Source organism: Callithrix jacchus, chromosome 7, assembly GCF_049354715.1.
Source record: "Callithrix jacchus isolate 240 chromosome 7, calJac240_pri, whole genome shotgun sequence".
In the NCBI taxonomy this organism is placed as follows: Eukaryota; Metazoa; Chordata; class Mammalia; order Primates; family Cebidae; genus Callithrix; species Callithrix jacchus.
The window spans coordinates 126,892,903-126,902,151 of NC_133508.1; the positions used below are offsets into that span (position 1 = coordinate 126,892,903).

At 35.7% G+C, this 9,249-nt stretch overlaps 1 pseudogene; it reads left to right on the top strand.

Annotated features, from left to right (window-relative positions):
- Positions 1-1,629: 1,629 nt before the first annotated feature.
- On the top strand, positions 1,630-2,473 carry LOC100396198 (large ribosomal subunit protein eL24-like; annotated as a pseudogene).
- The last annotated feature ends 6,776 nt before the right edge of the window (positions 2,474-9,249 follow it).

The window sequence follows — 9,249 nt, forward strand, 5'->3', positions numbered from 1 at the left end:
TCTCAAGACTGAACCAGGATGAAATTGAATTCCTAAATAGACGAATAATGAGTTCTCAAATTGAGGCAGAAATTAATAGCCTACCAACCAAAAAAAAAACAAAAACAAAAACCCAGGACCAGACAGGTTCACAGCTGGTTCTACCAGAGATACAAAGAAGAGCTGGTACCATTTCTACTGAAACTATTCCAAAAAACTGAAAAGGGGGGACTTTACCCTAACTCATTCTATGAGGACAGCATGATCCTGATGCCAAAACCTGGCAGAGATATAACAAAAAAAGAAATATTCAGGCCATTATCTGTGACAAACATTGATGCAAAAATCTTCAATAAAATACTTTCAAACTAAATCCAGCAGCACATCAAAAGGCTTATCCACCACAATCAAGTAGGCTTATCCCTGGGATGCAAGGCTGGTTCCCAGTATACAAATCAATAAATGTGATTCATCACATACACAGAGCTAAAGAAAAAAACACATAATTATCTCAATAGATACAAAAAAATGGCCCTCAATAAAATTCAACATTCCTTCATGTTAAAAACTCTAATAAAGTAGATATTGAAAAAGCATACCCCAAAATAATAAGAGACATATATGACACACCCATGGCCAATATTATACTGAATGGGCAAAAACTGGAAGCATCCTCTTGAAAACTGGCACAAGACAAGGATTCCCTCTCTCAGCACTCCTATTAAACATAATATTGAAAGTCCTGGCCAGAACAATCAGGCAAGAGAAAGAAATAAAGGGTATTCAAATAGGAAGAGAGGAAGCAAAATTATCTTTGTTTGCAGATAACATGATCCCATATTTAGAAAACTTCATTGTCTCAGTCTAAAAGCTAATTAAGCTGATAAGCAACTTCAGCAAAGTCTTAAGATACAAATCAGTGTACAAAAATTACTAGCATTTCTAGACACCACCACATGTGAACCAAGAGCCAAACCAGGAATGAACTTCCATTTACAATTGCTACAGAGAATAAAATATTTAGGAATACAACTAACAAGAGAAGTAAATGACCTTTTCAAGGAGAACTACAAACCACTGCACAAAACAATCTGAGATTATACAAAGAAATGAAAAAATATTCCATGCTCATGGATAGGAAGAATCAATATTATTAAAATTGCCATACCACCCAGAGCAATTTACAAATTCAATACTATTCTCATTAAACTACCATTGACATTTTCCACAGAATTAGAAAAAACTATTTTAAAATTCATATGGAACCAAAATAGAGCCTGAATAGCCAAGAGAATCCTAAGCAAAAAGAACACTGGGAGGCATCATGATACCTGACTTCAAACTATTCTATAAGGCTACAGTAACAAAAACAGCATGGTACTGGTACAAAAACAGACACATAGACCAATGGCACAGAATAGAGAACCCAGAAATAAGACCACACATCTGCAATTATTTGATCTTTGACAAACCTGACAAAAACAAGCAATGGGGAAAGGAGTCCCTATTTAATAAATAATGCTGGGAGAACTGGCTAGCCATATGCAGAAAATTAAAACTGGACCCCTTCTTTACACCATATACAAAAATCAACTCAAGATGGATTAAAAATATAAATGTGATCTTTTCTCCTCCCATGGAGCCACCACCATGAAGGTCAAGCTGTGCAGTTTCAGCAGGTACAAGATCTACCCCGGACACAGGAGGCCCTATGCCAGGACCGACGGGAAGGTTTTCCAGTTTCTTTTTTTTTTTTTTTTTTTGAGATGGAGTTTTGCTCTTGTTGCCCAGGCTGGAGTGCAATGGCACATCCTCGGCTCACCACAACCTCCACCTCCTGGGTTCAAACGATTCTCCTGTCTCAGCCTCCCAAGTAGCTGGGATTACAAACATGTGCCACCATGCCTGGTTAATTTTTTTTGTGTTTAGTAGAGACAAGAGTTTCACCATGTTGGCCAGGATGGTCTCGATCTCTTGACCTCGTGATCCACCCACCTTGGCCTCCCAAAGTGCTGGGATTACAGGCGAGAGCCACCGCGCTTGGCCTGGTTTCCCAGTTTCTTAATGCAAAATGCAAGTTGGCGTTCCATTCCAAGAGGAATCCTCAGCAGATAAACTGGACTGTCCTCTACAGAAGAAAGCACAAAAAGGGACAGTTGGAAGAAATTCAAAAGAAAAGAACGCGCCGAGCAGTCAAATTCAGAGGGCCATTACTGGTGCATCTCTTGCTGATATAATAGCCAAGAGGAATCAGAAAACTGAAGTTAGAAATGCTCAACGAGAAAAAGGAAAAAAAAAATGAGAAAAAGCTATCAGGGCTGCCAAGGAAGCAAAAAAGGCTAAGCAAGCATCTAAAAAGACTGCAATGGCTGCTGCTAAGGCAGCTACAAAGGCAGCACCTAAGCAAAAGACTGTGAAGCCTGTGAAAGTTTCAGCTCCCCGAGTTGGTGGAAAACGCTAAGCTGGCAGATTAGATTTTTAAATAAAGATTGGATTATAACTCTTTAAAAATATATATATATAAATGCAAACCAACCAAAAACTATAAAAAACCTGGAAGAAAATCTAGGCAATACCATTCAGGAGATAGGCATGGTATAGATTTCAATGATACATACACCGAAAGCAAAGATTGACATATGCAATCTAATTCAATGAAAGAGTTTCTGCACAGCAAAAGCAATGATCATTAGAATGAATAGACAACAGGCTGGGCGCGGTGGCTCACGCCTATAATCCCAGCACTTTGGGAGGCCGAGGCTGGTGTATCACGAGGTCAAGAGATCAAGACCATCCTGGTCAATGAGGTGAAACCCCGTCTCTACTAAAAATACAAAAATTAGCTGGGCATGGTGGCGCATGCCTATAATCCCAGCTACTCGGGAGGGTGAGGCAGGAGAATTGCTTGAACCCAGAAGGCGGAGGTTGCAGTGAGCTGAGATTGTGCCATTGCACTCCAGTCTGGGTAACAACAGCGAAACACTGTCTCAAAAAAAAAAGAATGAACAGACAGCCAGAAATTATCATTAGAGTGAACAAACAACCTACAGAACAGGAGAAAAGTTTTGCAATCTATCCATCTTAAAAAGGCCTAATATCCACCATCTACTAGGAACTTAAACAAATATATGAAAAAACAACCCCATTAAAAACTGAGCAAAGAACATAAACAGACACTTCTCAAAAGAAGACATACATGCAGCCAACAAACATGAAAAAAAGCTCAACATCACTAATCATTAGAGAAACGCAAATCAAACCACAATGAGATACCATCTCACTCCACTCAGAATGGCTATTACTAAAAAGTCAGAAAAACACAGATGCTGGTGAGGTTGTGGAGGGAAAAAAATGCTTTTACACTATTGATAAAAGTGTAAATTAGTTCAACCATTGTGGAAAGCAGTGTGGTAATTCCTCAAAGACTCAGTGGCACGAATACCTTTTGACCCAGCAATGGGATTGCTGAGTACATACCTAAAGGAATACACATTATTGTTATAAAGATACATGCACATATATGTTTATTGTAGCACTATTCACAATAGCAAAGACATGGAATCAACCTAAATCCCCATCAATAATAGACTAGATAAAGAAAATGTGGGCCGGGCGCAGTGGCTGTAAATGTGGGCCTATAATCCCAGCACTTTGGGAGGCCGAAGCAGGTGGATCACAAGGTCAAGAGATCAAGACCATCCTGGTCAACAAGGTGAAACACCGTCTCTACTAAAAATACAAAAATTAGCTGGGCATGGTGGTGCATGCCTGTAGTCCCAGCTACTCGGGAGGCTGAGGCAGGAGAATTGCTTGAACCCAGGAGGCGGAGGTTGCAGTGAGCCGAGATCGTGCCATTGTACTCCAGTCTGGGTAACAACAGCGAAACTACATCTCAAAAAAAAAAAAAGAAAGAAAATGTGATACATATACACCATGGAACACTATGCAGCTATAAAAAATGAGATCATGTCCTTTGCAGGAACATGGATGGAGCTGGACATCGTTATCCTCAGCAACCTAACAAAGGAACAGAAAATCAAATACCACATGTTCTCACTTACAAGTGGGAGCTGAATGAGGAGAACATATGGACATATTGGGGGGAACAACATGCACTGGGGCTTCTTGGAGGGTACAGGGTAGGAGGAGAGAGAGCATCAGAAAAAATAGCTGGGTTTAATATGTAGGTGATTGAGTGATCTGTGCACCAAACTACCATGGTACATGTTTACCTATGTAACAAACCTGTGCATCTTGTACATGTACCCCTAAACTTAAAATAAAAGTTGGAAATCAAAAAATAAATAAAAAGTAATATTAAAAAATATTTAGAAGATATTCAGAAACTCATAACATTTTTTTTAACTAAAGAGATCTCTAGAAAAAATAAAATTCTGTCACATGATACAACATGGATAAATCCTGAAGACATTATGCTAAGTGAAATAAGCCAAGAAAAAAAGGATAAATATTGTCTGATCCTACTTACATGGCATACCTTTAGTAGTCAAATTCACAGAGACAGAAGATGGACTGGTGGTTCCCAGGGATTATGGTGTCATTGTTTAATGGGTATGAAGTTTCGGTTTTGGAAAATAAAAATGTTCTAGAGTTGGATGGTGGTAATATTTGCACAACAATGTGAATAAACATAAATATATCAGCAATTATATTAAAATATATTTGTCCATTTTCATGCTGCTGATAAAGACATACCCAAGACTGGGAAATTTATGAAAGATGGAGATTTAATGGACTCACAGTTCCACATGGCTGAGGAGGCCTCACAATTATGGTGGAAGGCAAAAGTCACATCTCACCTGGTGGCAGGCAAGAGAAGAGAATGAGAGCCAAGCATAAAGTTTCCCCTTATAAAACCATCAGATCCCATGATACTTATTCAGTACCACAAGAACAGTATAGGGGAAACTGCTACCAAGATTCAATTATCTTCCATTTGGTCCCTCCCACAACATGCAGGAATCAGGGGAGCTAGAATTCCAGATGAGATTTGGGTGGGGACACAGCCAAACCATATCAAAATATAAATGGATTAAGTGTCCCAAATAAAAGACAAAGATTATCACACTGGATAATAATATTACAAACCCATCTGTAGTCTGCTTACAAGAGACACATTGTAAAATATTAGAATACAACATTGAAATTAAAATAATAGAAAAATAATATACCATAAAAATGTTAACCAAAATAAAACTGGTATAGATTTATTAAAATTAGAAACTAAGCTTTAAAATACAGAACACTTTTTACAGATAAAGAGGGCAATTTAGGCCAGACATGGTAGTTCATCCCTGTAATGCCAGCACCTTGGAAGGTTGAGGCAGGCAGATCACTTGAGGTCAGGTGTTAGAGATCAGCTTGGCCAACAGGGTGAAACCCTGTCTCTACTGCAAACACAAAACTTAGCGAGGCATGGTGGCATGTGCTTGTGGTCCCAGCTATTCAAGAATCTGAGGCATGAGAATTTCTTGAATCTGGGAGGCAGAGGTTGCAGTGAGCTGAGATCATGCCACTGTACTCCAGGCTGGGTGAGAGAGTGAGAGTCTGTCTCAAAAAGGAAAAAAAAAGGTCTACATCATGGTTAAAAATGTTAAGTCACCAAGAAATTATAATAATTATAAATTTTGATATCTAAAAATATAGCCTCAAAAGATATAAAGCAAAAACTCAGCAGAATTCAGAGGTAAATACATACATTTATAATTATTTATAATTCATGTGTAAACACAGCAAGAAACTTCACTATGTCTTCTTCACTAACTAGAACAATTAGACTATAATATTATTAAGTCTAGAGAAGTTTTGAACAATACAAATGGGAATGACCTAATTGATATATAAAACACTTCACTTAAAAACCACAATCATGCCTTCTTTTTTTTTGAGATGAAGTTTTGCTCGTTACCCAGGCTGGAGTACAATGGTGCGATCTCGGCTCACCGCAACCTCCGCCTCCTGGGTTCAGGCAATTCTCCTGCCTCAGCCTCCTGAGTAGCTGGGATTATAGGCACGCACCACCATGTCCAGCTAATTTTTTGTATTTTTAGTAGAGACGGGGTTTCACCATGTTGACCAGGATGGTCTCGATCTCTTGACCTCATGATCCACCTGCCTTGGCCTCCCAAAGTACTGGGATTACAGGCTTGAGCCACCACGCCTGGCCAATCATGCCTTCTTTGAACACTTTCTGGGCTATAAAACAAGTCACGAATTTCAAAAGTTGCAGTGATGCAGAGGATATTCTCTCACCACAATGGAATTAAGCCAGAAATCAGTAGTGCAAAGATAAAATCCTCATATATTTGAAAATCTAAAAATGCAATTTATAAATAATTCATAAGTTAAGAAAATTGTGATGAAAATTATAAACATATTTTGTCTGAGTGGCAAAGGAAATAGTAAATTCTAAAATATTTAGACTGCAAAAGCCTATCTTTAATACTCTTAAAATACATATACTGAGAAAAAAGAAAGATAAAAAAATCACTGACTTAAGCTCAATTACCAAAGGAAAAAGCATAGCAAACTGAACTCAAAGCAATTACAAGAGAAAAAAAGTGGCCCGAAATAATAAAATGAAAAATAAACATGGTAAAAAAGATTGACCAAGGCTAAAAATTATTATTGGAAATAGAAAAATACTGATTGATCCCTGTCAAGACTTATCAAAAAAAGAGAGAAAGAAGATATAAAATAAATTATGTTGGGAATTTTTAAAGTGACATCTCTCTGGATCACAAAGCTATTAGAAACATTATAAGAAAATATTATAATAAATAGTATCCAAATAAATTTGAAATTTTGCATGTAATCAATACATTCCTTTAAAAAAAATAACCTCCTATAATATTAGATCACTTTCAAAAGGCTATAATGCATACCACCAGAGATTGGGTAATTAATTTACAAAGAAAAGAGGTTTAATTGACTGTCATAGCCACATGGCTGGGAAGGCCTCAGGAAACCCACAACCATGGCTGAAGGAGAAGGAGCAGAAAGCACCTTGTTTACAAGATGACAGGAGAGAAAAGTGTTACAAAGGAGGAAATTCCAAACACTTACAAAACCATCTGACCTTGTGAAAACTTACTCACTCCATGAGAACAGCAGGGGGGAAACCATCCCCATGATCCAATCCCTCCCTCAATGTAGGGATTACAGGTTCCTCCCTGAACAGGTGGGGATTACAATTTGAGATGAGATTCGGGTGAAGACACAGAGCCAAACCATATCATCTTAGAACTGACAAAAGAAGAAATGGAAAATCGAAGTAGCCATATAATAATTAAAGGAATTGAGTCCATAATTAAAATGCTTTCCACAGAGAAATCCCCAGGTTTAAAGAGCTAGAAAAATAAAATTCTACCAAATATGCTAAGAAAAAAAAGTATAGGTCTTTCTTATTTGTGACTAATGGAAATATCCCAAACAAAATAACAGTAAAATGAATAGAAGAATATATAAAAAGGATGATGCATTACAACCAATTTGAGATTATTCAAATAAAGAAAAATTAGTTAAAATTTTAAAATCAATTGATAAAATTCTTCACATTAACAAAATAAAAGAGAAAACATAGAAATATCTTATTAAATCCAGAAATGTTGATTCATTTATAATTAAACATAAACTATAAAGAGAGTGTATATTTCTTAATTTCCAAAGGGCACCCATAAAGTGATTGCAGAAAATATTAGACTTATCAATTAAATATTAATAATGGAGTCTTCAAGAGCCTTCAAGAACAGAAAAGAGATAAGGATACTTCATAACAGCTTCTATTTTACACATTGGAAATCCTAGCCAGCAAAATAAATTAAGGAAAAGAGATGAAATGGTTAATAATTGAAAACTTTTTATTATTTGTAATTGATATAAAAATATATACAAAAAATTACAGATAATTATTTAACAATCTGAGTTCGGCAAGTTTACATATACAAAGTCTACATTACAAAAATAAACTGTTTTTCTATTTATATTATATGCATGTATGTATGTGAAAAAATTAGATAATTAAAATTTGACAACACATACTTATATTAGTATAAATAAGTATTAAATAATTGGAAATAAATCTAATTTAATTTTAATTTTTTAAGTATACAAGATGTCTACAGGGAATATTATAAGACAATATAGGGAGAAATTAAAAGAAACTATATAAACTATATTAAGGTTCTGAAAGTCTCAATATTGTAAAGATGAAAGCACCAAAAAGATTTATAAATTAATTGCAATCTTAACAAAAATTATGGCAGATTTGTATATGTGTGTTACTTTTCAAATGAATTCTTTGTACAGACATTTTGAAAGAACAATTGAGATGACCTGCTCCATCAGCTATCAAGAATTATTTATTATAAAGCCACAGTAACTGAGATACCATAATTAGATGATACTGGAGCAAGGCTAGACCAACCAATGGACAAAACAGTGCCCCAAAACAGAGGGCACAGAAAACAGACCCACATATGCTGATATTGATTTTGTTTAAAAGATAGCACTGTAGAGAATCTATGAAAGGCTGGCGCTGGGTTAGTTAAATATTGACATAGAAGAAAAATGAAGCATTACTCTGCTTTCCACTATAAACAAAAATCAATTCCAGTTGGTTTGTAGATTTAAATGTGGAAGGTAAAACATCAAAGTAACATGATTGACAGAAGATACCATGGGAGAATATCTGGATTTGGGGTAGGGAAAGATATTTTAAACAGGACCTAAAAAACAAAACCATAAATGAAGATATTAATAAATTAGAATAGATTGAAATTATGAATCTAAGTTCATAAGACGACTCCATTAACACTACAAAAAGTGGGATAATTATCAACTCTGACCACCAAAAAGAGTGCACACCCAGGACTTATGAAGAATCCTACAAATTGATATGAAAAAGAAAAATAAAATAAATCAATTTAGAAATTGTTCTCTTAAGGAGAATCTTCACAAAAGAAAATATCCAAATAGCTAATAAACATATGAAGAGCTTCTTAATGTCACAAGTCATCAAAGAAATGCAACATATCCACCAGAATATCTAAAATTATAAGATTAATGATATTAACTGCTGAGAAAAATATAGTACAATAGGAATGTTTATCTCCTTCAGGTGGAGTACAAATTAGTATAACTTTAAAAAACAATTTTTAAAAATAGCATGCATTTCCTATAACTCTTAATAGCAGGACCCGTTATAGAATCTGGATGTTCAATGAAAAATAAAAATACAGGACTGGTTTT